Below are 21100 nucleotides of genomic sequence, written 5' to 3'. Positions count from 1 at the left end.
ATTTTGTTTTTATTACATGGGCCCACTCCTTCATATTGTCATGTATACCCCTCAATAAATAAAATAAATATGTCTTTTTTGTATATATTTTGAATATATTACATGGGCCCACTTTTTCATATTGTCCTGTATACCCCTCAATACTGTATCCTCCTCAATAAATTATATCTTTTCTGTATATATTATGTGTATGTATATTATGTTCATGTAAATTAAACATTTTACATTTGAACATTTAAAGTGTCTTTTGATCAGATAAATTAAATCTGATAAATGATATCCATCAAATCATGTCCCACATATACAAAAAAAATAATAATAATCTTTGAGAAAACATTTTATTCATTAATTTAAACATAAACAAGTAATATGCCTTTTAAAAATATTATAAACATAATTAACATAAAACATAAAATCAACTACTTAACATATCAACATTTTAATTCGTCTTATTTAACCATAAACATATATCATATACATTTATGTTTATACATATTTACCAAACAATTATTTTCACAAAATAATAAATATCAATCAACATATTGATATGTCTAGGGCGCGATTTGTGGAAAAAGCAGGTGAGGATGGGGGCGTGTTTTAATACGACGGAAACTGTCAACGTGACGATTCGCTCCAATCGGATCGCGTATTTAACCATAAACATAAACATGTAATATGCCTTTTAAAAATAACATACACAAATTAATAAATATCAATCAATATAATGTTATGTCTAGGGCGAGATTTGTAAAAAATAAAATAAAAATAAAAACAAGGTGGGATGGGGCGTGTTTTTAATACGACGTAAAGCGTCAACGTGATGATTCACTGTTTCGAATCAGTCCAACCGGATCAAGTTTCGCGATTCGCGAATCATTTGATTCAGAACGGGACTTCGACTCAGTCGCGCAGACCGCGGGTTCGAATCCAGCCCGCCGAGGGTGACGTATTTCACATGTAACTAAAACTCATCCATACCGCACAGGAATATAGCCCGAATATTGTTGCAGGGGAAACTTGTCGGCACACTTGCGTTTTCGCGTCTTTTTCGCTTGCGAGGGGGGGCTCAAAGATTGGGCTCCTTCTTTTGCGCAGCGAGCGCTCTACCATTTGAGCTAATTCCCCTGGCCGCAGAAGGCAGAATCTTCTCCCTGTTAGGTCCACCACCATTATTGAATCCATTCAAAGGCCCACTTTCATTCCTTTGCCTTTGACCTTGTCTCGAGGTGTGTCATTTCTTCCATTGCAGTTAATTTTTTCTTTCTTTTGTTGTTGCTATTTGTCTTCTTTGCTTTTGGTTATTGTGATCGCCGCCAACTTGTTTGTTTTTAGACTCATTTCTTCTAATGCTTGCTTGTTTCATTCAGTGTTTTTAATGTTGTTTTTTGGGCTTTCTTGTTGTTGTTGCTTTATTACAAACGATCCACTTGGCTTTCACAAGATTGTGATCCTGTATCAGAAGTGACTGTTGCGGTCAAGTAAGTCTGCACCCCTGAGGACCGTAACAGGGTGAGTAGAGCAGGGCAGAAACAAGTTTCTCAGAAATCGAGGTGCTTTTTGCCACAAGCGCAGACTTCCGGATGCTCCCTGCATTCAAAGCCACGTGAAGAGCGTCGCTCGAGGGCAGGCGGCGGTGCGCCAGCTGCATGAGCGTGGCTCGTTGGTCTAGGGGTATGATTCTCGCTTTGGGTGCGAGAGGTCCCGGGTTCAAATCCCGGACGAGCCCGTGGTCAGGCTTGGTCCTGAAGCTTTTCTGCCTGCTAAGGGGCCCACGAGCAGTCAGCAAACTTTGGGGAAATTGGGCAGACGTCTGGCCGGAGCCAGGCCGGTTAGCTCAGTTGGTTAGAGCGTGGTGCTAATAACGCCAAGGTCGCGGGTTCGATCCCCGTACGGGCCAACGTCTTTTGTTCTCTGTTAGCTCGTCTCTGCTCTTCTCTCAAAGCGACGGGTGGTGTCACGTAAACCCCTGCAGACCAAACCCTAGGGGGATGTGGCCGAAATAGCTCAGTTGGGAGAGCGTTAGACTGAAGATCTAAAGGTCCCTGGTTCAATCCCGCGTTTCGGCAGATGCAGCTTTCTTTTGTCTTTTGGTCGAGGGTGGCCAGTGACCAAAACTCACTGGGATACAACCCCTCGCTCTGACTGGTTCCCCCTAGCCGCAACACTATCTACCTCCAGGTCAGCTGTCAAAGAGGCGCTCGTGGTTCCATGCTGTAACGGTTAGCACTCTGGACATTGAATCCAGCGATCCGAGTTCAAATCTCGGTGGAACCTACGTGCCTTCTTGCGGCAGATAAAAACAAAAAAAGCTCAACTTCATTTTTGTTGCTGGTGAGCCGTAAGCGACTTCTTCTTTGCTTTCCTCTGAGCAGCGGCCTCTCTCGTCAAGGTTCCATGGTGTAATGGTTAGCACTCTGGACTCTGAATCCAGCGATCCGAGTTCAAATCTCGGTGGGACCTGCTTTTGCCACGAATGTGCGCAGGGCCCGTTCTGAGAAATTCTTTTGACAGCAGTGGGCCCCAAAGGCTCACGCAACTGCGAGGGTACGTTTCGCACCGCAAAAAGCGCAGTCTGTCTCCTTGGGGACGTGCGCGTAAAAGGGCAGGAGCCCTTTGGAGAATGCGGGCATCCATCCCGCTACCTCTCGCATGCTAAGCGAGCGCTCTACCATTTGAGCTAATTCCCCTGGCAGCAGAAGGCAGAATCTTCTCCCTGTTAGGTCCACCACCATTATTGAATCCATTCAAAGGCCCACTTTCATTCCTTTGCCTTTGACCTTGTCTCGAGGTGTGTCATTTCTTCCATTGCAGTTAATTTTTTCTTTCTTTTGTTGTTGCTATTTGTCTTCTTTGCTTTTGGTTATTATGATCGCCGCCAACTTGTTTGTTTTTAGACTCATTTCTTCTAATGCTTGCTTGTTTCATTCAGTGTTTTTAATGTTGTTTTTTGGGCTTTCTTGTTGTTGTTGCTTTATTACAAACGATCCACTTGGCTTTCACAAGATTGTGATCCTGTATCAGAAGTGACTGTTGCGGTCAAGTAAGTCTGCACCCCTGAGGACCGTAACAGGGTGAGTAGAGCAGGGCAGAAACAAGTTTCTCAGAAATCGAGGTGCTTTTTGCCACAAGCGCAGACTTCCGGATGCTCCCTGCATTCAAAGCCACGTGAAGAGCGTCGCTCGAGGGCAGGCGGCGGTGCGCCAGCTGCGTGAGCGTGGCTCGTTGGTCTAGGGGTATGATTCTCGCTTTGGGTGCGAGAGGTCCCGGGTTCAAATCCCGGACGAGCCCGTGGTCAGGCTTGGTCCTGAAGCTTTTCTGCCTGCTAAGGGGCCCACGAGCAGTCAGCAAACTTTGGGGAAATTGGGCAGATGTCTGGCCGGAGCCAGGCCGGTTAGCTCAGTTGGTTAGAGCGTGGTGCTAATAACTCCAAGGTCGCGGGTTCGATCCCCGTACGGGCCAACGTCTTTTGTTCTCTGTTAGCTCGTCTCTGCTCTTCTCTCAAAGCGACGGGTGGTGTCACGTAAACCCCTGCAGACCAAACCCTAGGTGGATGTGGCCGAAATAGCTCAGTTGGGAGAGCGTTAGACTGAAGATCTAAAGGTCCCTGGTTCAATCCCGCGTTTCGGCAGATGCAGCTTTCTTTTGTCTTTTGGTCGAGGGTGGCCAGTGACCAAAACTCACTGGGATACAACCCCTCGCTCTGACTGGTTCCCCCTAGCCGCAACACTATCTACCTCCAGGTCAGCTGTCAAAGAGGCGCTCGTGGTTCCATGGTGTAACGGTTAGCACTCTGGACTTTGAATCCAGCGATCCGAGTTCAAATCTCGGTGGAACCTACGTGCCTTCTTGCGGCAGATAAAAACAAAAAAAGCTCAACTTCGTTTTTGTTGCTGGTGAGCCGTAAGCGACTTCTTCTTTGTTTTCCTCTGAGCAGCGGCCTCTCTCGTCAAGGTTCCATGGTGTAATGGTTAGCACTCTGGACTCTGAATCCAGCGATCCGAGTTCAAATCTCGGTGGGACCTGCTTTTGCCACGAATGTGCGCAGGGCCCGTTCTGAGAAATTCTTTTGACAGCAGTGGGCCCCAAAGGCTCACGCAACTGCGAGGGTACGTTTCGCACCGCAAAAAGCGCAGTCTGTCTCCTTGGGGACGTGCGCGTAAAAGGGCAGGAGCCCTTTGGAGAATGCGGGCATCGATCCCGCTACCTCTCGCATGCTAAGCGAGCGCTCTACCATTTGAGCTAATTCCCCTGGCCGCAGAAGGCAGAATCTTCTCCCTGTTAGGTCCACCACCATTATTGAATCCATTCAAAGGCCCACTTTCATTCCTTTGCCTTTGACCTTGTCTCGAGGTGTGTCATTTCTTCCATTGCAGTTAATTTTTTCTTTCTTTTGTTGTTGCTATTTGTCTTCTTTGCTTTTGGTTATTATGATCGCCGCCAACTTGTTTGTTTTTAGACTCATTTCTTCTAATGCTTGCTTGTTTCATTCAGTGTTTTTAATGTTGTTTTTTGGGCTTTCTTGTTGTTGTTGCTTTATTACAAACGATCCACTTGGCTTTCACAAGATTGTGATCCTGTATCAGAAGTGACTGTTGCGGTCAAGTAAGTCTGCACCCCTGAGGACCGTAACAGGGTGAGTAGAGCAGGGCAGAAACAAGTTTCTCAGAAATCGAGGTGCTTTTTGCCACAAGCGCAGACTTCCGGATGCTCCCTGCATTCAAAGCCACGTGAAGAGCGTCGCTCGAGGGCAGGCGGCGGTGCGCCAGCTGCATGAGCGTGGCTCGTTGGTCTAGGGGTATGATTCTCGCTTTGGGTGCGAGAGGTCCCGGGTTCAAATCCCGGACGAGCCCGTGGTCAGGCTTGGTCCTGAAGCTTTTCTGCCTGCTAAGGGGCCCACGAGCAGTCAGCAAACTTTGGGGAAATTGGGCAGACGTCTGGCCGGAGCCAGGCCGGTTAGCTCAGTTGGTTAGAGCGTGGTGCTAATAACGCCAAGGTCGCGGGTTCGATCCCCGTACGGGCCAACGTCTTTTGTTCTCTGTTAGCTCGTCTCTGCTCTTCTCTCAAAGCGACGGGTGGTGTCACGTAAACCCCTGCAGACCAAACCCTAGGGGGATGTGGCCGAAATAGCTCAGTTGGGAGAGCGTTAGACTGAAGATCTAAAGGTCCCTGGTTCAATCCCGCGTTTCGGCAGATGCAGCTTTCTTTTGTCTTTTGGTCGAGGGTGGCCAGTGACCAAAACTCACTGGGATACAACCCCTCGCTCTGACTGGTTCCCCCTAGCCGCAACACTATCTACCTCCAGGTCAGCTGTCAAAGAGGCGCTCGTGGTTCCATGGTGTAACGGTTAGCACTCTGGACTTTGAATCCAGCGATCCGAGTTCAAATCTCGGTGGAACCTACGTGCCTTCTTGCGGCAGATAAAAACAAAAAAGGCTCAACTTTATTTTTGTTGCTGGTGAGCCGTAAGCGACTTCTTCTTTGCTTTCCTCTGAGCAGCGGCCTCTCTCGTCAAGGTTCCATGGTGTAATGGTTAGCACTCTGGACTCTGAATCCAGCGATCCGAGTTCAAATCTCGGTGGGACCTGCTTTTGCCACGAATGTGCGCAGGGCCCGTTCTGAGAAATTCTTTTGACAGCAGTGGGCCCCAAAGGCTCACGCAACTGCGAGGGTACGTTTCGCACCGCAAAAAGCGCAGTCTGTCTCCTTGGGGACGTGCGCGTAAAAGGGCAGGAGCCCTTTGGAGAATGCGGGCATCGATCCCGCTACCTCTCGCATGCTAAGCGAGCGCTCTACCATTTGAGCTAATTCCCCTGGCCGCAGAAGTCAGAATCTTCTCCCTGTTAGGTCCACCACCATTATTGAATCCATTCAAAGGCCCACTTTCATTCCTTTGCCTTTGACCTTGTCTCGAGGTGTGTCATTTCTTCCATTGCAGTTAATTTTTTCTTTCTTTTGTTGTTGCTATTTGTCTTCTTTGCTATTGGTTATTATGATCGCCGCCAACTTGTTTGTTTTTAGACTCATTTCTTCTAATGCTTGCTTGTTTCATTCAGTGTTTTTAATGTTGTTTTTTGGGCTTTCTTGTTGTTGTTGTTGCTTTATTACAAACGATCCACTTGGCTTTCACAAGATTGTGATCCTGTATCAGAAGTGACTGTTGCGGTCAAGTAAGTCTGCAAACCTGAGGACCGTAACAGGGTGAGTAGAGCAGGGCAGAAACAAGTTTCTCAGAAATCGAGGTGCTTTTTGCCACAAGCGCAGACTTCCGGATGCTCCCTGCATTCAAAGCCACGTGAAGAGCGTCGCTCGAGGGCAGGCGGCGGTGCGCCAGCTGCGTGAGCGTGGCTCGTTGGTCTAGGGGTATGATTCTCGCTTTGGGTGCGAGAGGTCCCGGGTTCAAATCCCGGACGAGCCCGTGGTCAGGCTTGGTCCTGAAGCTTTTCTGCCTGCTAAGGGGCCCACGAGCAGTCAGCAAACTTTGGGGAAATTGGGCAGATGTCTGGCCGGAGCCAGGCCGGTTAGCTCAGTTGGTTAGAGCGTGGTGCTAATAACGCCAAGGTCGCGGGTTCGATCCCCGTACGGGCCAACGTCTTTTGTTCTCTGTTAGCTCGTCTCTGCTCTTCTCTCAAAGCGACGGGTGGTGTCACGTAAACCCCTGCAGACCAAACCCTAGGTGGATGTGGCCGAAATAGCTCAGTTGGGAGAGCGTTAGACTGAAGATCTAAAGGTCCCTGGTTCAATCCCGGGTTTCGGCAGATGCAGCTTTCTTTTGTCTTTTGGTCGAGGGTGGCCAGTGACCAAAACTCACTGGGATACAACCCCTCGCTCTGACTGGTTCCCCCTAGCCGCAACACTATCTACCTCCAGGTCAGCTGTCAAAGAGGTGCTCGTGGTTCCATGGTGTAACGGTTAGCACTCTGGACTTTAAATCCAGCGATCCGAGTTCAAATCTCGGTGGAACCTACGTGCCTTCTTGCGGCAGATAAAAACAAAAAAAGCTCAAATTCATTTTTGTTGCTGGTGAGCCGTAAGCGACTTCTTCTTTGTTTTCCTCTGAGCAGCGGCCTCTCTCGTCAAGGTTCCATGGTGTAATGGTTAGCACTCTGGACTCTGAATCCAGCGATCTGAGTTCAAATCTCGGTGGGACCTGCTTTTGCCACGAATGTGCGCAGGGCCCGTTCTGAGAAATTCTTTTGACAGCAGTGGGCCCCAAAGGCTCACGCAACTGCGAGGGTACGTTTCGCACCGCAAAAAGCGCAGTCTGTCTCCTTGGGGACGTGCGCGTAAAAGGGCAGGAGCCCTTTGGAGAATGCGGGCATCGATCCCGCTACCTCTCGCATGCTAAGCGAGCGCTCTACCATTTGAGCTAATTCCCCTGGCAGCAGAAGGCAGAATCTTCTCCCTGTTAGGTCCACCACCATTATTGAATCCATTCAAAGGCCCACTTTCATTCCTTTGCCTTTGACCTTGTCTCGAGGTGTGTCATTTCTTCCATTGCAGTTAATTTTTTCTTTCTTTTGTTGTTGCTATTTGTCTTCTTTGCTTTTGGTTATTATGATCGCCGCCAACTTGTTTGTTTTTAGACTCATTTCTTCTAATGCTTGCTTGTTTCATTCAGTGTTTTTAATGTTGTTTTTTGGGCTTTCTTGTTGTTGTTGCTTTATTACAAACGATCCACTTGGCTTTCACAAGATTGTGATCCTGTATCAGAAGTGACTGTTGCGGTCAAGTAAGTCTGCACCCCTGAGGACCGTAACAGGGTGAGTAGAGCAGGGCAGAAACAAGTTTCTCAGAAATCGAGGTGCTTTTTGCCACAAGCGCAGACTTCCGGATGCTCCCTGCATTCAAAGCCACGTGAAGAGCGTCGCTCGAGGGCAGGCGGCGGTGCGCCAGTTGCGTGAGCGTGGCTCGTTGGTCTAGGGGTATGATTCTCGCTTTGGGTGCGAGAGGTCCCGGGTTCAAATCCCGGACGAGCCCGTGGTCAGGCTTGGTCCTGAAGCTTTTCTGCCTGCTAAGGGGCCCACGAGCAGTCAGCAAACTTTGGGGAAATTGGGCAGACATCTGGCCGGAGCCAGGCCGGTTAGCTCAGTTGGTTAGAGCGTGGTGCTAATAACGCCAAGGTCGCGGGTTCGATCCCCGTACGGGCCAACGTCTTTTGTTCTCTGTTAGCTCGTCTCTGCTCATCTCTCAAAGCGACGGGTGGTGTCACGTAAACCCCTGCAGACCAAACCCTAGGTGGATGTGGCCGAAATAGCTCAGTTGGGAGAGCGTTAGACTGAAGATCTAAAGGTCCCTGGTTCAATCCCGGGTTTCGGCAGATGCAGCTTTCTTTTGTCTTTTGGTCGAGGGTGGCCAGTGACCAAAACTCACTGGGATACAACCCCTCGCTCTGACTGGTTCCCCCTAGCCGCAACACTATCTACCTCCAGGTCAGCTGTCAAAGAGGCGTTCGTGGTTCCATGGTGTAACGGTTAGCACTCTGGACTTTGAATCCAGCGATCCGAGTTCAAATCTCGGTGGAACCTACGTGCCTTCTTGCGGCAGATAAAAACAAAAAAGACTCAACTTTATTTTTGTTGCTGGTGAGCCGTAAGCGACTTCTTCTTTGCTTTCCTCTGAGCAGCGGCTTCTCTCGTCAAGGTTCCATGGTGTAATGGTTAGCACTCTGGACTCTGAATCCAGCGATCCGCGTTCAAATCTCGGTGGGACCTGCTTTTGCCACGAATGTGCGCAGGGCCCGTTCTGAGAAATTCTTTTGACAGCAGTGGGCCCCAAAGGCTCACGCAACTGCGAGGGTACGTTTCGCACCGCAAAAAGCGCAGTCTGTCTCCTTGGGGACGTGCGCGTAAAAGGACAGGAGCCCTTTGGAGAATGCGGGCATCGATCCCGCTACCTCTCGCATGCTAAGCGAGCGCTCTCCCATTTGAGCTAATTCCCCTGGCCGCAGAAGGCAGAATCTTCTCCCTGTTAGTTCCACCACCATTATTGAATCCATTCAAAGGCCCACTTTCATTCCTTTGCCTTTGACCTTGTCTCGAGGTGTGTCATTTCTTCCATTGCAGTTAATTTTTTCTTTCTTTTGTTGTTGCTATTTGTCTTCTTTGCTTTTGGTTATTATGATCGCCGCCAACTTGTTTGTTTTTAGACTCATTTCTTCTAATGCTTGCTTGTTTCATTCAGTGTTTTTAATGTTGTTTTTTGGGCTTTCTTGTTGTTGTTGCTTTATTACAAACGATCCACTTGGCTTTCACAAGATTGTGATCCTGTATCAGAAGTGACTGTTGCGGTCAAGTAAGTCTGCACCCCTGAGGACCGTAACAGGGTGAGTAGAGCAGGGCAGAAACAAGTTTCTCAGAAATCGAGGTGCTTTTTGCCACAAGCGCAGACTTCCGGATGCTCCCTGCATTCAAAGCCACGTGAAGAGCGTCGCTCGAGGGCAGGCGGCGGTGCGCCAGCTGCGTGAGCGTGGCTCGTTGGTCTAGGGGTATGATTCTCGCTTTGGGTGCGAGAGGTCCCGGGTTCAAATCCCGGACGAGCCCGTGGTCAGGCTTGGTCCTGAAGCTTTTCTGCCTGCTAAGGGGCCCACGAGCAGTCAGCAAACTTTGGGGAATTTGGGCAGACGTCTGGCCGGAGCCAGGCCGGTTAGCTCAGTTGGTTAGAGCGTGGTGCTAATAACGCCAAGGTCGCGGGTTCGATCCCCGTACGGGCCAACGTCTTTTGTTCTCTGTTAGCTCGTCTCTGCTCTTCTCTCAAAGCGACGGGTGGTGTCACGTAAACCCCTGCAGACCAAACCCTAGGGGGATGTGGCCGAAATAGCTCAGTTGGGAGAGCGTTAGACTAAAGATCTAAAGGTCCCTGGTTCAATCCCGCGTTTCGGCAGATGCAGCTTTCTTTTGTCTTTTGGTCGAGGGTGGCCAGTGACCAAAACTCACTGGGATACAACCCCTCGCTCTGACTGGTTCCCCCTAGCCGCAACACTATCTACCTCCAGGTCAGCTGTCAAAGAGGCGCTCGTGGTTCCATGGTGTAACGGTTAGCACTCTGGACTTTGAATCCAGCGATCCGAGTTCAAATCTCGGTGGAACCTACGTGCCTTCTTGCGGCAGATAAAAACAAAAAAAGCTCAACTTTATTTTTGTTGCTGGTGAGCCGTAAGCGACTTCTTCTTTGCTTTCCTCTGAGCAGCGGCCTCTCTCGTCAAGGTTCCATGGTGTAATGGTTAGCACTCTGGACTCTGAATCCAGCGATCCGAGTTCAAATCTCGGTGGGACCTGCTTTTGCCACGAATGTGCGCAGGGCCCGTTCTGAGAAATTCTTTTGACAGCAGTGGGCCCCAAAGGCTCACGCAACTGCGAGGGTACGTTTCGCACCGCAAAAAGCGCAGTCTGTCTCCTTGGGGACGTGCGCGTAAAAGGGCAGGAGCCCTTTGGAGAATGCGGGCATCCATCCCGCTACCTCTCGCATGCTAAGCGAGCGCTCTACCATTTGAGCTAATTCCCCTGGCAGCAGAAGGCAGAATCTTCTCCCTGTTAGGTCCACCACCATTATTGAATCCATTCAAAGGCCCACTTTCATTCCTTTGCCTTTGACCTTGTCTCGAGGTGTGTCATTTCTTCCATTGCAGTTAATTTTTTCTTTCTTTTGTTGTTGCTATTTGTCTTCTTTGCTTTTGGTTATTATGATCGCCGCCAACTTGTTTGTTTTTAGACTCATTTCTTCTAATGCTTGCTTGTTTCATTCAGTGTTTTTAATGTTGTTTTTTGGGCTTTCTTGTTGTTGTTGTTGCTTTATTACAAACGATCCACTTGGCTTTCACAAGATTGTGATCCTGTATCAGAAGTGACTGTTGCGGTCAAGTAAGTCTGCACCCCTGAGGACCGTAACAGGGTGAGTAGAGCAGGGCAGAAACAAGTTTCTCAGAAATCGAGGTGCTTTTTGCCACAAGCGCAGACTTCCGGATGCTCCCTGCATTCAAAGCCACGTGAAGAGCGTCGCTCGAGGGCAGGCGGCGGTGCGCCAGCTGCGTGAGCGTGGCTCGTTGGTCTAGGGGTATGATTCTCGCTTTGGGTGCGAGAGGTCCCGGGTTCAAATCCCGGACGAGCCCGTGGTCAGGCTTGGTCCTGAAGCTTTTCTGCCTGCTAAGGGGCCCACGAGCAGTCAGCAAACTTTGGGGAAATTGGGCAGATGTCTGGCCGGAGCCAGGCCGGTTAGCTCAGTTGGTTAGAGCGTGGTGCTAATAACTCCAAGGTCGCGGGTTCGATCCCCGTACGGGCCAACGTCTTTTGTTCTCTGTTAGCTCGTCTCTGCTCTTCTCTCAAAGCGACGGGTGGTGTCACGTAAACCCCTGCAGACCAAACCCTAGGTGGATGTGGCCGAAATAGCTCAGTTGGGAGAGCGTTAGACTGAAGATCTAAAGGTCCCTGGTTCAATCCCGGGTTTCGGCAGATGCAGCTTTCTTTTGTCTTTTGGTCGAGGGTGGCCAGTGACCAAAACTCACTGGGATACAACCCCTCGCTCTGACTGGTTCCCCCTAGCCGCAACACTATCTACCTCCAGGTCAGCTGTCAAAGAGGCGCTCGTGGTTCCATGGTGTAACGGTTAGCACTCTGGACTTTGAATCCAGCGATCCGAGTTCAAATCTCGGTGGAACCTACGTGCCTTCTTGCGGCAGATAAAAACAAAAAAAGCTCAACTTCGTTTTTGTTGCTGGTGAGCCGTAAGCGACTTCTTCTTTGTTTTCCTCTGAGCAGCGGCCTCTCTCGTCAAGGTTCCATGGTGTAATGGTTAGCACTCTGGACTCTGAATCCAGCGATCCGAGTTCAAATCTCGGTGGGACCTGCTTTTGCCACGAATGTGCGCAGGGCCCGTTCTGAGAAATTCTTTTGACAGCAGTGGGCCCCAAAGGCTCACGCAACTGCGAGGGTACGTTTCGCACCGCAAAAAGCGCAGTCTGTCTCCTTGGGGACGTGCGCGTAAAAGGGCAGGAGCCCTTTGGAGAATGCGGGCATCCATCCCGCTACCTCTCGCATGCTAAGCGAGCGCTCTACCATTTGAGCTAATTCCCCTGGCAGCAGAAGGCAGAATCTTCTCCCTGTTAGGTCCACCACCATTATTGAATCCATTCAAAGGCCCACTTTCATTCCTTTGCCTTTGACCTTGTCTCGAGGTGTGTCATTTCTTCCATTGCAGTTAATTTTTTCTTTCTTTTGTTGTTGCTATTTGTCTTCTTTGCTTTTGGTTATTATGATCGCCGCCAACTTGTTTGTTTTTAGACTCATTTCTTCTAATGCTTGCTTGTTTCATTCAGTGTTTTTAATGTTGTTTTTTGGGCTTTCTTGTTGTTGTTGCTTTATTACAAACGATCCACTTGGCTTTCACAAGATTGTGATCCTGTATCAGAAGTGACTGTTGCGGTCAAGTAAGTCTGCACCCCTGAGGACCGTAACAGGGTGAGTAGAGCAGGGCAGAAACAAGTTTCTCAGAAATCGAGGTGCTTTTTGCCACAAGCGCAGACTTCCGGATGCTCCCTGCATTCAAAGCCACGTGAAGAGCGTCGCTCGAGGGCAGGCGGCGGTGCGCCAGCTGCGTGAGCGTGGCTCGTTGGTCTAGGGGTATGATTCTCGCTTTGGGTGCGAGAGGTCCCGGGTTCAAATCCCGGACGAGCCCGTGGTCAGGCTTGGTCCTGAAGCTTTTCTGCCTGCTAAGGGGCCCACGAGCAGTCAGCAAATTTTGGGGAAATTGGGCAGACGTCTGGCCGGAGCCAGGCCGGTTAGCTCAGTTGGTTAGAGCGTGGTGCTAATAACGCCAAGGTCGCGGGTTCGATCCCCGTACGGGCCAACGTCTTTTGTTCTCTGTTAGCTCGTCTCTGCTCTTCTCTCAAAGCGACGGGTGGTGTCACGTAAACCCCTGCAGACCAAACCCTAGGGGGATGTGGCCGAAATAGCTCAGTTGGGAGAGCGTTAGACTGAAGATCTAAAGGTCCCTGGTTCAATCCCGCGTTTCGGCAGATGCAGCTTTCTTTTGTCTTTTGGTCGAGGGTGGCCAGTGACCAAAACTCACTGGGATACAACCCCTCTCTCTGACTGGTTCCCCCTAGCCGCAACACTATCTACCTCCAGGTCAGCTGTCAAAGAGGCGCTCGTGGTTCCATGGTGTAACGGTTAGCACTCTGGACTTTGAATCCAGCGATCCGAGTTCAAATCTCGGTGGAACCTACGTGCCTTCTTGCGGCAGATAAAAACAAAAAAGGCTCAACTTTATTTTTGTTGCTGGTGAGCCGTAAGCGACTTCTTCTTTGCTTTCCTCTGAGCAGCGGCCTCTCTCGTCAAGGTTCCATGGTGTAATGGTTAGCACTCTGGACTCTGAATCCAGCGATCCGAGTTCAAATCTCGGTGGGACCTGCTTTTGCCACGAATGTGCGCAGGGCCCGTTCTGAGAAATTCTTTTGACAGCAGTGGGCCCCAAAGGCTCACGCAACTGCGAGGGTACGTTTCGCACCGCAAAAAGCGCAGTCTGTCTCCTTGGGGACGTGCGCGTAAAAGGGCAGGAGCCCTTTGGAGAATGCGGGCATCGATCCCGCTACCTCTCGCATGCTAAGCGAGCGCTCTACCATTTGAGCTAATTCCCCTGGCCGCAGAAGTCAGAATCTTCTCCCTGTTAGGTCCACCACCATTATTGAATCCATTCAAAGGCCCACTTTCATTCCTTTGCCTTTGACCTTGTCTCGAGGTGTGTCATTTCTTCCATTGCAGTTAATTTTTTCTTTCTTTTGTTGTTGCTATTTGTCTTCTTTGCTATTGGTTATTATGATCGCCGCCAACTTGTTTGTTTTTAGACTCATTTCTTCTAATGCTTGCTTGTTTCATTCAGTGTTTTTAATGTTGTTTTTTGGGCTTTCTTGTTGTTGTTGTTGCTTTATTACAAACGATCCACTTGGCTTTCACAAGATTGTGATCCTGTATCAGAAGTGACTGTTGCGGTCAAGTAAGTCTGCAAACCTGAGGACCGTAACAGGGTGAGTAGAGCAGGGCAGAAACAAGTTTCTCAGAAATCGAGGTGCTTTTTGCCACAAGCGCAGACTTCCGGATGCTCCCTGCATTCAAAGCCACGTGAAGAGCGTCGCTCGAGGGCAGGCGGCGGTGCGCCAGCTGCGTGAGCGTGGCTCGTTGGTCTAGGGGTATGATTCTCGCTTTGGGTGCGAGAGGTCCCGGGTTCAAATCCCGGACGAGCCCGTGGTCAGGCTTGGTCCTGAAGCTTTTCTGCCTGCTAAGGGGCCCACGAGCAGTCAGCAAACTTTGGGGAAATTGGGCAGATGTCTGGCCGGAGCCAGGCCGGTTAGCTCAGTTGGTTAGAGCGTGGTGCTAATAACGCCAAGGTCGCGGGTTCGATCCCCGTACGGGCCAACGTCTTTTGTTCTCTGTTAGCTCGTCTCTGCTCTTCTCTCAAAGCGACGGGTGGTGTCACGTAAACCCCTGCAGACCAAACCCTAGGTGGATGTGGCCGAAATAGCTCAGTTGGGAGAGCGTTAGACTGAAGATCTAAAGGTCCCTGGTTCAATCCCGGGTTTCGGCAGATGCAGCTTTCTTTTGTCTTTTGGTCGAGGGTGGCCAGTGACCAAAACTCACTGGGATACAACCCCTCGCTCTGACTGGTTCCCCCTAGCCGCAACACTATCTACCTCCAGGTCAGCTGTCAAAGAGGTGCTCGTGGTTCCATGGTGTAACGGTTAGCACTCTGGACTTTAAATCCAGCGATCCGAGTTCAAATCTCGGTGGAACCTACGTGCCTTCTTGCGGCAGATAAAAACAAAAAAAGCTCAAATTCATTTTTGTTGCTGGTGAGCCGTAAGCGACTTCTTCTTTGTTTTCCTCTGAGCAGCGGCCTCTCTCGTCAAGGTTCCATGGTGTAATGGTTAGCACTCTGGACTCTGAATCCAGCGATCCGAGTTCAAATCTCGGTGGGACCTGCTTTTGCCACGAATGTGCGCAGGGCCCGTTCTGAGAAATTCTTTTGACAGCAGTGGGCCCCAAAGGCTCACGCAACTGCGAGGGTACGTTTCGCACCGCAAAAAGCGCAGTCTGTCTCCTTGGGGACGTGCGCGTAAAAGGGCAGGAGCCCTTTGGAGAATGCGGGCATCGATCCCGCTACCTCTCGCATGCTAAGCGAGCGCTCTACCATTTGAGCTAATTCCCCTGGCCGCAGAAGTCAGAATCTTCTCCCTGTTAGGTCCACCACCATTATTGAATCCATTCAAAGGCCCACTTTCATTCCTTTGCCTTTGACCTTGTCTCGAGGTGTGTCATTTCTTCCATTGCAGTTAATTTTTTCTTTCTTTTGTTGTTGCTATTTGTCTTCTTTGCTATTGGTTATTATGATCGCCGCCAACTTGTTTGTTTTTAGACTCATTTCTTCTAATGCTTGCTTGTTTCATTCAGTGTTTTTAATGTTGTTTTTTGGGCTTTCTTGTTGTTGTTGTTGCTTTATTACAAACGATCCACTTGGCTTTCACAAGATTGTGATCCTGTATCAGAAGTGACTGTTGCGGTCAAGTAAGTCTGCAAACCTGAGGACCGTAACAGGGTGAGTAGAGCAGGGCAGAAACAAGTTTCTCAGAAATCGAGGTGCTTTTTGCCACAAGCGCAGACTTCCGGATGCTCCCTGCATTCAAAGCCACGTGAAGAGCGTCGCTCGAGGGCAGGCGGCGGTGCGCCAGCTGCGTGAGCGTGGCTCGTTGGTCTAGGGGTATGATTCTCGCTTTGGGTGCGAGAGGTCCCGGGTTCAAATCCCGGACGAGCCCGTGGTCAGGCTTGGTCCTGAAGCTTTTCTGCCTGCTAAGGGGCCCACGAGCAGTCAGCAAACTTTGGGGAAATTGGGCAGATGTCTGGCCGGAGCCAGGCCGGTTAGCTCAGTTGGTTAGAGCGTGGTGCTAATAACGCCAAGGTCGCGGGTTCGATCCCCGTACGGGCCAACGTCTTTTGTTCTCTGTTAGCTCGTCTCTGCTCTTCTCTCAAAGCGACGGGTGGTGTCACGTAAACCCCTGCAGACCAAACCCTAGGTGGATGTGGCCGAAATAGCTCAGTTGGGAGAGCGTTAGACTGAAGATCTAAAGGTCCCTGGTTCAATCCCGGGTTTCGGCAGATGCAGCTTTCTTTTGTCTTTTGGTCGAGGGTGGCCAGTGACCAAAACTCACTGGGATACAACCCCTCGCTCTGACTGGTTCCCCCTAGCCGCAACACTATCTACCTCCAGGTCAGCTGTCAAAGAGGTGCTCGTGGTTCCATGGTGTAACGGTTAGCACTCTGGACTTTAAATCCAGCGATCCGAGTTCAAATCTCGGTGGAACCTACGTGCCTTCTTGCGGCAGATAAAAACAAAAAAAGCTCAAATTCATTTTTGTTGCTGGTGAGCCGTAAGCGACTTCTTCTTTGTTTTCCTCTGAGCAGCGGCCTCTCTCGTCAAGGTTCCATGGTGTAATGGTTAGCACTCTGGACTCTGAATCCAGCGATCTGAGTTCAAATCTCGGTGGGACCTGCTTTTGCCACGAATGTGCGCAGGGCCCGTTCTGAGAAATTCTTTTGACAGCAGTGGGCCCCAAAGGCTCACGCAACTGCGAGGGTACGTTTCGCACCGCAAAAAGCGCAGTCTGTCTCCTTGGGGACGTGCGCGTAAAAGGGCAGGAGCCCTTTGGAGAATGCGGGCATCGATCCCGCTACCTCTCGCATGCTAAGCGAGCGCTCTACCATTTGAGCTAATTCCCCTGGCAGCAGAAGGCAGAATCTTCTCCCTGTTAGGTCCACCACCATTATTGAATCCATTCAAAGGCCCACTTTCATTCCTTTGCCTTTGACCTTGTCTCGAGGTGTGTCATTTCTTCCATTGCAGTTAATTTTTTCTTTCTTTTGTTGTTGCTATTTGTCTTCTTTGCTTTTGGTTATTATGATCGCCGCCAACTTGTTTGTTTTTAGACTCATTTCTTCTAATGCTTGCTTGTTTCATTCAGTGTTTTTAATGTTGTTTTTTGGGCTTTCTTGTTGTTGTTGCTTTATTACAAACGATCCACTTGGCTTTCACAAGATTGTGATCCTGTATCAGAAGTGACTGTTGCGGTCAAGTAAGTCTGCACCCCTGAGGACCGTAACAGGGTGAGTAGAGCAGGGCAGAAACAAGTTTCTCAGAAATCGAGGTGCTTTTTGCCACAAGCGCAGACTTCCGGATGCTCCCTGCATTCAAAGCCACGTGAAGAGCGTCGCTCGAGGGCAGGCGGCGGTGCGCCAGCTGCGTGAGCGTGGCTCGTTGGTCTAGGGGTATGATTCTCGCTTTGGGTGCGAGAGGTCCCGGGTTCAAATCCCGGACGAGCCCGTGGTCAGGCTTGGTCCTGAAGCTTTTCTGCCTGCTAAGGGGCCCACGAGCAGTCAGCAAACTTTGGGGAAATTGGGCAGACATCTGGCCGGAGCCAGGCCGGTTAGCTCAGTTGGTTAGAGCGTGGTGCTAATAACGCCAAGGTCGCGGGTTCGATCCCCGTACGGGCCAACGTCTTTTGTTCGACGGGTGGTGTCACGTAAACCCCTGCAGACCAAACCCTAGGTGGATGTGGCCGAAATAGCTCAGTTGGGAGAGCGTTAGACTGAAGATCTAAAGGTCCCTGGTTCAATCCCGGGTTTCGGCAGATGCAGCTTTCTTTTGTCTTTTGGTCGAGGGTGGCCAGTGACCAAAACTCACTGGGATACAACCCCTCGCTCTGACTGGTTCCCCCTAGCCGCAACACTATCTACCTCCAGGTCAGCTGTCAAAGAGGCGTTCGTGGTTCCATGGTGTAACGGTTAGCACTCTGGACTTTGAATCCAGCGATCCGAGTTCAAATCTCGGTGGAACCTACGTGCCTTCTTGCGGCAGATAAAAACAAAAAAGACTCAACTTTATTTTTGTTGCTGGTGAGCCGTAAGCGACTTCTTCTTTGTTTTCCTCTGAGCAGCGGCCTCTCTCGTCAAGGTTCCATGGTGTAATGGTTAGCACTCTGGATTCTGAATCCAGCGATCTGAGTTCAAATCTCGGTGGGACCTGCTTTTGCCACGAATGTGCGCAGGGCCCGTTCTGAGAAATTCTTTTGACAGCAGTGGGCCCCAAAGGCTCACGCAACTGCGAGGGTACGTTTCGCACCGCAAAAAGCGCAGTCTGTCTCCTTGGGGACGTGCGCGTAAAAGGGCAGGAGCCCTTTGGAGAATGCGGGCATCGATCCCGCTACCTCTCGCATGCTAAGCGAGCGCTCTACCATTTGAGCTAATTCCCCTGGCAGCAGAAGGCAGAATCTTCTCCCTGTTAGGTCCACCACCATTATTGAATCCATTCAAAGGCCCACTTTCATTCCTTTGCCTTTGACCTTGTCTCGAGGTGTGTCATTTCTTCCATTGCAGTTAATTTTTTCTTTCTTTTGTTGTTGCTATTTGTCTTCTTTGCTTTTGGTTATTATGATCGCCGCCAACTTGTTTGTTTTTAGACTCATTTCTTCTAATGCTTGCTTGTTTCATTCAGTGTTTTTAATGTTGTTTTTTGGGCTTTCTTGTTGTTGTTGCTTTATTACAAACGATCCACTTGGCTTTCACAAGATTGTGATCCTGTATCAGAAGTGACTGTTGCGGTCAAGTAAGTCTGCACCCCTGAGGACCGTAACAGGGTGAGTAGAGCAGGGCAGAAACAAGTTTCTCAGAAATCGAGGTGCTTTTTGCCACAAGCGCAGACTTCCGGATGCTCCCTGCATTCAAAGCCACGTGAAGAGCGTCGCTCGAGGGCAGGCGGCGGTGCGCCAGCTGCGTGAGCGTGGCTCGTTGGTCTAGGGGTATGATTCTCGCTTTGGGTGCGAGAGGTCCCGGGTTCAAATCCCGGACGAGCCCGTGGTCAGGCTTGGTCCTGAAGCTTTTCTGCCTGCTAAGGGGCCCACGAGCAGTCAGCAAACTTTGGGGAAATTGGGCAGACATCTGGCCGGAGCCAGGCCGGTTAGCTCAGTTGGTTAGAGCGTGGTGCTAATAACGCCAAGGTCGCGGGTTCGATCCCCGTACGGGCCAACGTCTTTTGTTCGACGGGTGGTGTCACGTAAACCCCTGCAGACCAAACCCTAGGTGGATGTGGCCGAAATAGCTCAGTTGGGAGAGCGTTAGACTGAAGATCTAAAGGTCCCTGGTTCAATCCCGGGTTTCGGCAGATGCAGCTTTCTTTTGTCTTTTGGTCGAGGGTGGCCAGTGACCAAAACTCACTGGGATACAACCCCTCGCTCTGACTGGTTCCCCCTAGCCGCAACACTATCTACCTCCAGGTCAGCTGTCAAAGAGGCGTTCGTGGTTCCATGGTGTAACGGTTAGCACTCTGGACTTTGAATCCAGCGATCCGAGTTCAAATCTCGGTGGAACCTACGTGCCTTCTTGCGGCAGATAAAAACAAAAAAGACTCAACTTTATTTTTGTTGCTGGTGAGCCGTAAGCGACTTCTTCTTTGCTTTCCTCTGAGCAGTGGCTTCTCTCGTCAAGGTTCCATGGTGTAATGGTTAGCACTCTGGACTCTGAATCCAGCGATCCGCGTTCAAATCTCGGTGGGACCTGCTTTTGCCACGAATGTGCGCAGGGCCCGTTCTGAGAAATTCTTTTGACAGCAGTGGGCCCCAAAGGCTCACGCAACTGCGAGGGTACGTTTCGCACCGCAAAAAGCGCAGTCTGTCTCCTTGGGGACGTGCGCGTAAAAGGACAGGAGCCCTTTGGAGAATGCGGGCATCGATCCCGCTACCTCTCGCATGCTAAGCGAGCGCTCTCCCATTTGAGCTAATTCCCCTGGCCGCAGAAGGCAGAATCTTCTCCCTGTTAGTTCCACCACCATTATTGAATCCATTCAAAGGCCCACTTTCATTCCTTTGCCTTTGACCTTGTCTCGAGGTGTGTCATTTCTTCCATTGCAGTTAATTTTTTCTTTCTTTTGTTGTTGCTATTTGTCTTCTTTGCTTTTGGTTATTATGATCGCCGCCAACTTGTTTGTTTTTAGACTCATTTCTTCTAATGCTTGCTTGTTTCATTCAGTGTTTTTAATGTTGTTTTTTGGGCTTTCTTGTTGTTGTTGCTTTATTACAAACGATCCACTTGGCTTTCACAAGATTGTGATCCTGTATCAGAAGTGACTGTTGCGGTCAAGTAAGTCTGCACCCCTGAGGACCGTAACAGGGTGAGTAGAGCAGGGCAGAAACAAGTTTCTCAGAAATCGAGGTGCTTTTTGCCACAAGCGCAGACTTCCGGATGCTCCCTGCATTCAAAGCCACGTGAAGAGCGTCGCTCGAGGGCAGGCGGCGGTGCGCCAGCTGCGTGAGCGTGGCTCGTTGGTCTAGGGGTATGATTCTTGCTTTGGGTGCGAGAGGTCCCGGGTTCAAATCCCGGACGAGCCCGTGGTCAGGCTTGGTCCTGAAGCTTTTCTGCCTGCTAAGGGGCCCACGAGCAGTCAGCAAACTTTGGGGAATTTGGGCAGACGTCTGGCCGGAGCCAGGCCGGTTAGCTCAGTTGGTTAGAGCGTGGTGCTAATAACGCCAAGGTCGCGGGTTCGATCCCCGTACGGGCCAACGTCTTTTGTTCTCTGTTAGCTCGTCTCTGCTCTTCTCTCAAAGCGACGGGTGGTGTCACGTAAACCCCTGCAGACCAAACCCTAGGGGGATGTGGCCGAAATAGCTCAGTTGGGAGAGCGTTAGACTAAAGATCTAAAGGTCCCTGGTTCAATCCCGCGTTTCGGCAGATGCAGCTTTCTTTTGTCTTTTGGTCGAGGGTGGCCAGTGACCAAAACTCACTGGGATACAACCCCTCGCTCTGACTGGTTCCCCCTAGCCGCAACACTATCTACCTCCAGGTCAGCTGTCAAAGAGGCGCTCGTGGTTCCATGGTGTAACGGTTAGCACTCTGGACTTTGAATCCAGCGATCCGAGTTCAAATCTCGGTGGAACCTACGTGCCTTCTTGCGGCAGATAAAAACAAAAAAAGCTCAACTTTATTTTTGTTGCTGGTGAGCCGTAAGCGACTTCTTCTTTGCTTTCCTCTGAGCAGCGGCCTCTCTCGTCAAGGTTCCATGGTGTAATGGTTAG

At 50.2% G+C, this 21100-nt stretch overlaps 68 non-coding genes across 68 annotated transcripts in view; 61 read left to right on the top strand and 7 right to left on the bottom strand.

Moving 5' to 3' along the window:
- The first annotated feature begins 1654 nt into the window (after positions 1 to 1654).
- On the top strand, positions 1655 to 1726 carry trnap-ugg (transfer RNA proline (anticodon UGG)). Its single transcript has one exon. It is a non-coding gene; the product is annotated as a tRNA-Pro (tRNA).
- Positions 1727 to 1823: 97 nt separating this feature from the next.
- Positions 1824 to 1897, top strand: trnai-aau (transfer RNA isoleucine (anticodon AAU)). The gene has a single exon. It is a non-coding gene; the product is annotated as a tRNA-Ile (tRNA).
- A 96-nt stretch (positions 1898 to 1993) lies between these two features.
- Positions 1994 to 2066, top strand: trnaf-gaa (transfer RNA phenylalanine (anticodon GAA)). Its single transcript has one exon. It is a non-coding gene; the product is annotated as a tRNA-Phe (tRNA).
- A 322-nt stretch (positions 2067 to 2388) lies between these two features.
- On the top strand, positions 2389 to 2460 carry trnaq-cug (transfer RNA glutamine (anticodon CUG)). The gene has a single exon. It is a non-coding gene; the product is annotated as a tRNA-Gln (tRNA).
- A 756-nt stretch (positions 2461 to 3216) lies between these two features.
- trnap-ugg (transfer RNA proline (anticodon UGG)) lies at positions 3217 to 3288 on the top strand. The gene has a single exon. It is a non-coding gene; the product is annotated as a tRNA-Pro (tRNA).
- Positions 3289 to 3385: 97 nt separating this feature from the next.
- On the top strand, positions 3386 to 3459 carry trnai-aau (transfer RNA isoleucine (anticodon AAU)). The gene has a single exon. It is a non-coding gene; the product is annotated as a tRNA-Ile (tRNA).
- Positions 3460 to 3555: 96 nt separating this feature from the next.
- On the top strand, positions 3556 to 3628 carry trnaf-gaa (transfer RNA phenylalanine (anticodon GAA)). Its single transcript has one exon. It is a non-coding gene; the product is annotated as a tRNA-Phe (tRNA).
- Positions 3629 to 3764: 136 nt separating this feature from the next.
- On the top strand, positions 3765 to 3836 carry trnaq-uug (transfer RNA glutamine (anticodon UUG)). The gene has a single exon. It is a non-coding gene; the product is annotated as a tRNA-Gln (tRNA).
- A 114-nt stretch (positions 3837 to 3950) lies between these two features.
- On the top strand, positions 3951 to 4022 carry trnaq-cug (transfer RNA glutamine (anticodon CUG)). Its single transcript has one exon. It is a non-coding gene; the product is annotated as a tRNA-Gln (tRNA).
- A 154-nt stretch (positions 4023 to 4176) lies between these two features.
- trnaa-agc (transfer RNA alanine (anticodon AGC)) lies at positions 4177 to 4249 on the bottom strand. The gene has a single exon. It is a non-coding gene; the product is annotated as a tRNA-Ala (tRNA).
- A 529-nt stretch (positions 4250 to 4778) lies between these two features.
- trnap-ugg (transfer RNA proline (anticodon UGG)) lies at positions 4779 to 4850 on the top strand. Its single transcript has one exon. It is a non-coding gene; the product is annotated as a tRNA-Pro (tRNA).
- Positions 4851 to 4947: 97 nt separating this feature from the next.
- On the top strand, positions 4948 to 5021 carry trnai-aau (transfer RNA isoleucine (anticodon AAU)). The gene has a single exon. It is a non-coding gene; the product is annotated as a tRNA-Ile (tRNA).
- A 96-nt stretch (positions 5022 to 5117) lies between these two features.
- On the top strand, positions 5118 to 5190 carry trnaf-gaa (transfer RNA phenylalanine (anticodon GAA)). The gene has a single exon. It is a non-coding gene; the product is annotated as a tRNA-Phe (tRNA).
- Positions 5191 to 5326: 136 nt separating this feature from the next.
- On the top strand, positions 5327 to 5398 carry trnaq-uug (transfer RNA glutamine (anticodon UUG)). The gene has a single exon. It is a non-coding gene; the product is annotated as a tRNA-Gln (tRNA).
- A 114-nt stretch (positions 5399 to 5512) lies between these two features.
- On the top strand, positions 5513 to 5584 carry trnaq-cug (transfer RNA glutamine (anticodon CUG)). Its single transcript has one exon. It is a non-coding gene; the product is annotated as a tRNA-Gln (tRNA).
- Positions 5585 to 5738: 154 nt separating this feature from the next.
- trnaa-agc (transfer RNA alanine (anticodon AGC)) lies at positions 5739 to 5811 on the bottom strand. Its single transcript has one exon. It is a non-coding gene; the product is annotated as a tRNA-Ala (tRNA).
- A 532-nt stretch (positions 5812 to 6343) lies between these two features.
- trnap-ugg (transfer RNA proline (anticodon UGG)) lies at positions 6344 to 6415 on the top strand. The gene has a single exon. It is a non-coding gene; the product is annotated as a tRNA-Pro (tRNA).
- Positions 6416 to 6512: 97 nt separating this feature from the next.
- Positions 6513 to 6586, top strand: trnai-aau (transfer RNA isoleucine (anticodon AAU)). The gene has a single exon. It is a non-coding gene; the product is annotated as a tRNA-Ile (tRNA).
- A 96-nt stretch (positions 6587 to 6682) lies between these two features.
- On the top strand, positions 6683 to 6755 carry trnaf-gaa (transfer RNA phenylalanine (anticodon GAA)). The gene has a single exon. It is a non-coding gene; the product is annotated as a tRNA-Phe (tRNA).
- A 322-nt stretch (positions 6756 to 7077) lies between these two features.
- Positions 7078 to 7149, top strand: trnaq-cug (transfer RNA glutamine (anticodon CUG)). The gene has a single exon. It is a non-coding gene; the product is annotated as a tRNA-Gln (tRNA).
- A 154-nt stretch (positions 7150 to 7303) lies between these two features.
- On the bottom strand, positions 7304 to 7376 carry trnaa-agc (transfer RNA alanine (anticodon AGC)). The gene has a single exon. It is a non-coding gene; the product is annotated as a tRNA-Ala (tRNA).
- Positions 7377 to 7905: 529 nt separating this feature from the next.
- Positions 7906 to 7977, top strand: trnap-ugg (transfer RNA proline (anticodon UGG)). The gene has a single exon. It is a non-coding gene; the product is annotated as a tRNA-Pro (tRNA).
- A 97-nt stretch (positions 7978 to 8074) lies between these two features.
- Positions 8075 to 8148, top strand: trnai-aau (transfer RNA isoleucine (anticodon AAU)). The gene has a single exon. It is a non-coding gene; the product is annotated as a tRNA-Ile (tRNA).
- A 96-nt stretch (positions 8149 to 8244) lies between these two features.
- Positions 8245 to 8317, top strand: trnaf-gaa (transfer RNA phenylalanine (anticodon GAA)). The gene has a single exon. It is a non-coding gene; the product is annotated as a tRNA-Phe (tRNA).
- A 136-nt stretch (positions 8318 to 8453) lies between these two features.
- On the top strand, positions 8454 to 8525 carry trnaq-uug (transfer RNA glutamine (anticodon UUG)). Its single transcript has one exon. It is a non-coding gene; the product is annotated as a tRNA-Gln (tRNA).
- Positions 8526 to 8639: 114 nt separating this feature from the next.
- Positions 8640 to 8711, top strand: trnaq-cug (transfer RNA glutamine (anticodon CUG)). Its single transcript has one exon. It is a non-coding gene; the product is annotated as a tRNA-Gln (tRNA).
- A 756-nt stretch (positions 8712 to 9467) lies between these two features.
- trnap-ugg (transfer RNA proline (anticodon UGG)) lies at positions 9468 to 9539 on the top strand. The gene has a single exon. It is a non-coding gene; the product is annotated as a tRNA-Pro (tRNA).
- Positions 9540 to 9636: 97 nt separating this feature from the next.
- On the top strand, positions 9637 to 9710 carry trnai-aau (transfer RNA isoleucine (anticodon AAU)). Its single transcript has one exon. It is a non-coding gene; the product is annotated as a tRNA-Ile (tRNA).
- A 96-nt stretch (positions 9711 to 9806) lies between these two features.
- trnaf-aaa (transfer RNA phenylalanine (anticodon AAA)) lies at positions 9807 to 9879 on the top strand. The gene has a single exon. It is a non-coding gene; the product is annotated as a tRNA-Phe (tRNA).
- Positions 9880 to 10015: 136 nt separating this feature from the next.
- Positions 10016 to 10087, top strand: trnaq-uug (transfer RNA glutamine (anticodon UUG)). The gene has a single exon. It is a non-coding gene; the product is annotated as a tRNA-Gln (tRNA).
- Positions 10088 to 10201: 114 nt separating this feature from the next.
- On the top strand, positions 10202 to 10273 carry trnaq-cug (transfer RNA glutamine (anticodon CUG)). Its single transcript has one exon. It is a non-coding gene; the product is annotated as a tRNA-Gln (tRNA).
- Positions 10274 to 11032: 759 nt separating this feature from the next.
- trnap-ugg (transfer RNA proline (anticodon UGG)) lies at positions 11033 to 11104 on the top strand. Its single transcript has one exon. It is a non-coding gene; the product is annotated as a tRNA-Pro (tRNA).
- Positions 11105 to 11201: 97 nt separating this feature from the next.
- trnai-aau (transfer RNA isoleucine (anticodon AAU)) lies at positions 11202 to 11275 on the top strand. The gene has a single exon. It is a non-coding gene; the product is annotated as a tRNA-Ile (tRNA).
- Positions 11276 to 11371: 96 nt separating this feature from the next.
- On the top strand, positions 11372 to 11444 carry trnaf-gaa (transfer RNA phenylalanine (anticodon GAA)). Its single transcript has one exon. It is a non-coding gene; the product is annotated as a tRNA-Phe (tRNA).
- A 136-nt stretch (positions 11445 to 11580) lies between these two features.
- Positions 11581 to 11652, top strand: trnaq-uug (transfer RNA glutamine (anticodon UUG)). Its single transcript has one exon. It is a non-coding gene; the product is annotated as a tRNA-Gln (tRNA).
- A 114-nt stretch (positions 11653 to 11766) lies between these two features.
- trnaq-cug (transfer RNA glutamine (anticodon CUG)) lies at positions 11767 to 11838 on the top strand. Its single transcript has one exon. It is a non-coding gene; the product is annotated as a tRNA-Gln (tRNA).
- Positions 11839 to 12594: 756 nt separating this feature from the next.
- Positions 12595 to 12666, top strand: trnap-ugg (transfer RNA proline (anticodon UGG)). The gene has a single exon. It is a non-coding gene; the product is annotated as a tRNA-Pro (tRNA).
- Positions 12667 to 12763: 97 nt separating this feature from the next.
- On the top strand, positions 12764 to 12837 carry trnai-aau (transfer RNA isoleucine (anticodon AAU)). The gene has a single exon. It is a non-coding gene; the product is annotated as a tRNA-Ile (tRNA).
- Positions 12838 to 12933: 96 nt separating this feature from the next.
- trnaf-gaa (transfer RNA phenylalanine (anticodon GAA)) lies at positions 12934 to 13006 on the top strand. Its single transcript has one exon. It is a non-coding gene; the product is annotated as a tRNA-Phe (tRNA).
- Positions 13007 to 13142: 136 nt separating this feature from the next.
- trnaq-uug (transfer RNA glutamine (anticodon UUG)) lies at positions 13143 to 13214 on the top strand. Its single transcript has one exon. It is a non-coding gene; the product is annotated as a tRNA-Gln (tRNA).
- A 114-nt stretch (positions 13215 to 13328) lies between these two features.
- trnaq-cug (transfer RNA glutamine (anticodon CUG)) lies at positions 13329 to 13400 on the top strand. The gene has a single exon. It is a non-coding gene; the product is annotated as a tRNA-Gln (tRNA).
- Positions 13401 to 13554: 154 nt separating this feature from the next.
- On the bottom strand, positions 13555 to 13627 carry trnaa-agc (transfer RNA alanine (anticodon AGC)). The gene has a single exon. It is a non-coding gene; the product is annotated as a tRNA-Ala (tRNA).
- A 532-nt stretch (positions 13628 to 14159) lies between these two features.
- trnap-ugg (transfer RNA proline (anticodon UGG)) lies at positions 14160 to 14231 on the top strand. The gene has a single exon. It is a non-coding gene; the product is annotated as a tRNA-Pro (tRNA).
- Positions 14232 to 14328: 97 nt separating this feature from the next.
- trnai-aau (transfer RNA isoleucine (anticodon AAU)) lies at positions 14329 to 14402 on the top strand. The gene has a single exon. It is a non-coding gene; the product is annotated as a tRNA-Ile (tRNA).
- A 96-nt stretch (positions 14403 to 14498) lies between these two features.
- Positions 14499 to 14571, top strand: trnaf-gaa (transfer RNA phenylalanine (anticodon GAA)). The gene has a single exon. It is a non-coding gene; the product is annotated as a tRNA-Phe (tRNA).
- Positions 14572 to 14893: 322 nt separating this feature from the next.
- trnaq-cug (transfer RNA glutamine (anticodon CUG)) lies at positions 14894 to 14965 on the top strand. Its single transcript has one exon. It is a non-coding gene; the product is annotated as a tRNA-Gln (tRNA).
- Positions 14966 to 15119: 154 nt separating this feature from the next.
- Positions 15120 to 15192, bottom strand: trnaa-agc (transfer RNA alanine (anticodon AGC)). The gene has a single exon. It is a non-coding gene; the product is annotated as a tRNA-Ala (tRNA).
- A 532-nt stretch (positions 15193 to 15724) lies between these two features.
- trnap-ugg (transfer RNA proline (anticodon UGG)) lies at positions 15725 to 15796 on the top strand. Its single transcript has one exon. It is a non-coding gene; the product is annotated as a tRNA-Pro (tRNA).
- A 97-nt stretch (positions 15797 to 15893) lies between these two features.
- Positions 15894 to 15967, top strand: trnai-aau (transfer RNA isoleucine (anticodon AAU)). Its single transcript has one exon. It is a non-coding gene; the product is annotated as a tRNA-Ile (tRNA).
- Positions 15968 to 16063: 96 nt separating this feature from the next.
- trnaf-gaa (transfer RNA phenylalanine (anticodon GAA)) lies at positions 16064 to 16136 on the top strand. The gene has a single exon. It is a non-coding gene; the product is annotated as a tRNA-Phe (tRNA).
- Positions 16137 to 16458: 322 nt separating this feature from the next.
- On the top strand, positions 16459 to 16530 carry trnaq-cug (transfer RNA glutamine (anticodon CUG)). The gene has a single exon. It is a non-coding gene; the product is annotated as a tRNA-Gln (tRNA).
- A 154-nt stretch (positions 16531 to 16684) lies between these two features.
- trnaa-agc (transfer RNA alanine (anticodon AGC)) lies at positions 16685 to 16757 on the bottom strand. The gene has a single exon. It is a non-coding gene; the product is annotated as a tRNA-Ala (tRNA).
- A 529-nt stretch (positions 16758 to 17286) lies between these two features.
- trnap-ugg (transfer RNA proline (anticodon UGG)) lies at positions 17287 to 17358 on the top strand. Its single transcript has one exon. It is a non-coding gene; the product is annotated as a tRNA-Pro (tRNA).
- A 97-nt stretch (positions 17359 to 17455) lies between these two features.
- On the top strand, positions 17456 to 17529 carry trnai-aau (transfer RNA isoleucine (anticodon AAU)). The gene has a single exon. It is a non-coding gene; the product is annotated as a tRNA-Ile (tRNA).
- Positions 17530 to 17592: 63 nt separating this feature from the next.
- Positions 17593 to 17665, top strand: trnaf-gaa (transfer RNA phenylalanine (anticodon GAA)). The gene has a single exon. It is a non-coding gene; the product is annotated as a tRNA-Phe (tRNA).
- Positions 17666 to 17801: 136 nt separating this feature from the next.
- On the top strand, positions 17802 to 17873 carry trnaq-uug (transfer RNA glutamine (anticodon UUG)). The gene has a single exon. It is a non-coding gene; the product is annotated as a tRNA-Gln (tRNA).
- A 114-nt stretch (positions 17874 to 17987) lies between these two features.
- trnaq-cug (transfer RNA glutamine (anticodon CUG)) lies at positions 17988 to 18059 on the top strand. The gene has a single exon. It is a non-coding gene; the product is annotated as a tRNA-Gln (tRNA).
- A 154-nt stretch (positions 18060 to 18213) lies between these two features.
- On the bottom strand, positions 18214 to 18286 carry trnaa-agc (transfer RNA alanine (anticodon AGC)). The gene has a single exon. It is a non-coding gene; the product is annotated as a tRNA-Ala (tRNA).
- Positions 18287 to 18815: 529 nt separating this feature from the next.
- On the top strand, positions 18816 to 18887 carry trnap-ugg (transfer RNA proline (anticodon UGG)). The gene has a single exon. It is a non-coding gene; the product is annotated as a tRNA-Pro (tRNA).
- A 97-nt stretch (positions 18888 to 18984) lies between these two features.
- trnai-aau (transfer RNA isoleucine (anticodon AAU)) lies at positions 18985 to 19058 on the top strand. Its single transcript has one exon. It is a non-coding gene; the product is annotated as a tRNA-Ile (tRNA).
- A 63-nt stretch (positions 19059 to 19121) lies between these two features.
- trnaf-gaa (transfer RNA phenylalanine (anticodon GAA)) lies at positions 19122 to 19194 on the top strand. The gene has a single exon. It is a non-coding gene; the product is annotated as a tRNA-Phe (tRNA).
- A 136-nt stretch (positions 19195 to 19330) lies between these two features.
- trnaq-uug (transfer RNA glutamine (anticodon UUG)) lies at positions 19331 to 19402 on the top strand. Its single transcript has one exon. It is a non-coding gene; the product is annotated as a tRNA-Gln (tRNA).
- A 114-nt stretch (positions 19403 to 19516) lies between these two features.
- Positions 19517 to 19588, top strand: trnaq-cug (transfer RNA glutamine (anticodon CUG)). Its single transcript has one exon. It is a non-coding gene; the product is annotated as a tRNA-Gln (tRNA).
- A 756-nt stretch (positions 19589 to 20344) lies between these two features.
- On the top strand, positions 20345 to 20416 carry trnap-ugg (transfer RNA proline (anticodon UGG)). Its single transcript has one exon. It is a non-coding gene; the product is annotated as a tRNA-Pro (tRNA).
- A 97-nt stretch (positions 20417 to 20513) lies between these two features.
- On the top strand, positions 20514 to 20587 carry trnai-aau (transfer RNA isoleucine (anticodon AAU)). Its single transcript has one exon. It is a non-coding gene; the product is annotated as a tRNA-Ile (tRNA).
- A 96-nt stretch (positions 20588 to 20683) lies between these two features.
- trnaf-aaa (transfer RNA phenylalanine (anticodon AAA)) lies at positions 20684 to 20756 on the top strand. Its single transcript has one exon. It is a non-coding gene; the product is annotated as a tRNA-Phe (tRNA).
- Positions 20757 to 20892: 136 nt separating this feature from the next.
- trnaq-uug (transfer RNA glutamine (anticodon UUG)) lies at positions 20893 to 20964 on the top strand. The gene has a single exon. It is a non-coding gene; the product is annotated as a tRNA-Gln (tRNA).
- A 114-nt stretch (positions 20965 to 21078) lies between these two features.
- Positions 21079 to 21100, top strand: part of trnaq-cug (transfer RNA glutamine (anticodon CUG)) — a 72-nt gene continuing 50 nt past the window's right edge. The window contains exon 1 of the tRNA in view: positions 21079 to 21100. This exon is cut by the window's right edge and continues 50 nt beyond it. This is a non-coding gene — a tRNA (tRNA-Gln).

The sequence above is a fragment of the Garra rufa genome, chromosome 21 (genome assembly GCF_049309525.1).
Source record: "Garra rufa chromosome 21, GarRuf1.0, whole genome shotgun sequence".
Taxonomy (NCBI): Eukaryota; Metazoa; Chordata; class Actinopteri; order Cypriniformes; family Cyprinidae; genus Garra; species Garra rufa.
The sequence above is the reverse complement of the archived record's forward strand: the minus strand, read 5'-3'. Positions and strand labels throughout refer to the sequence as shown.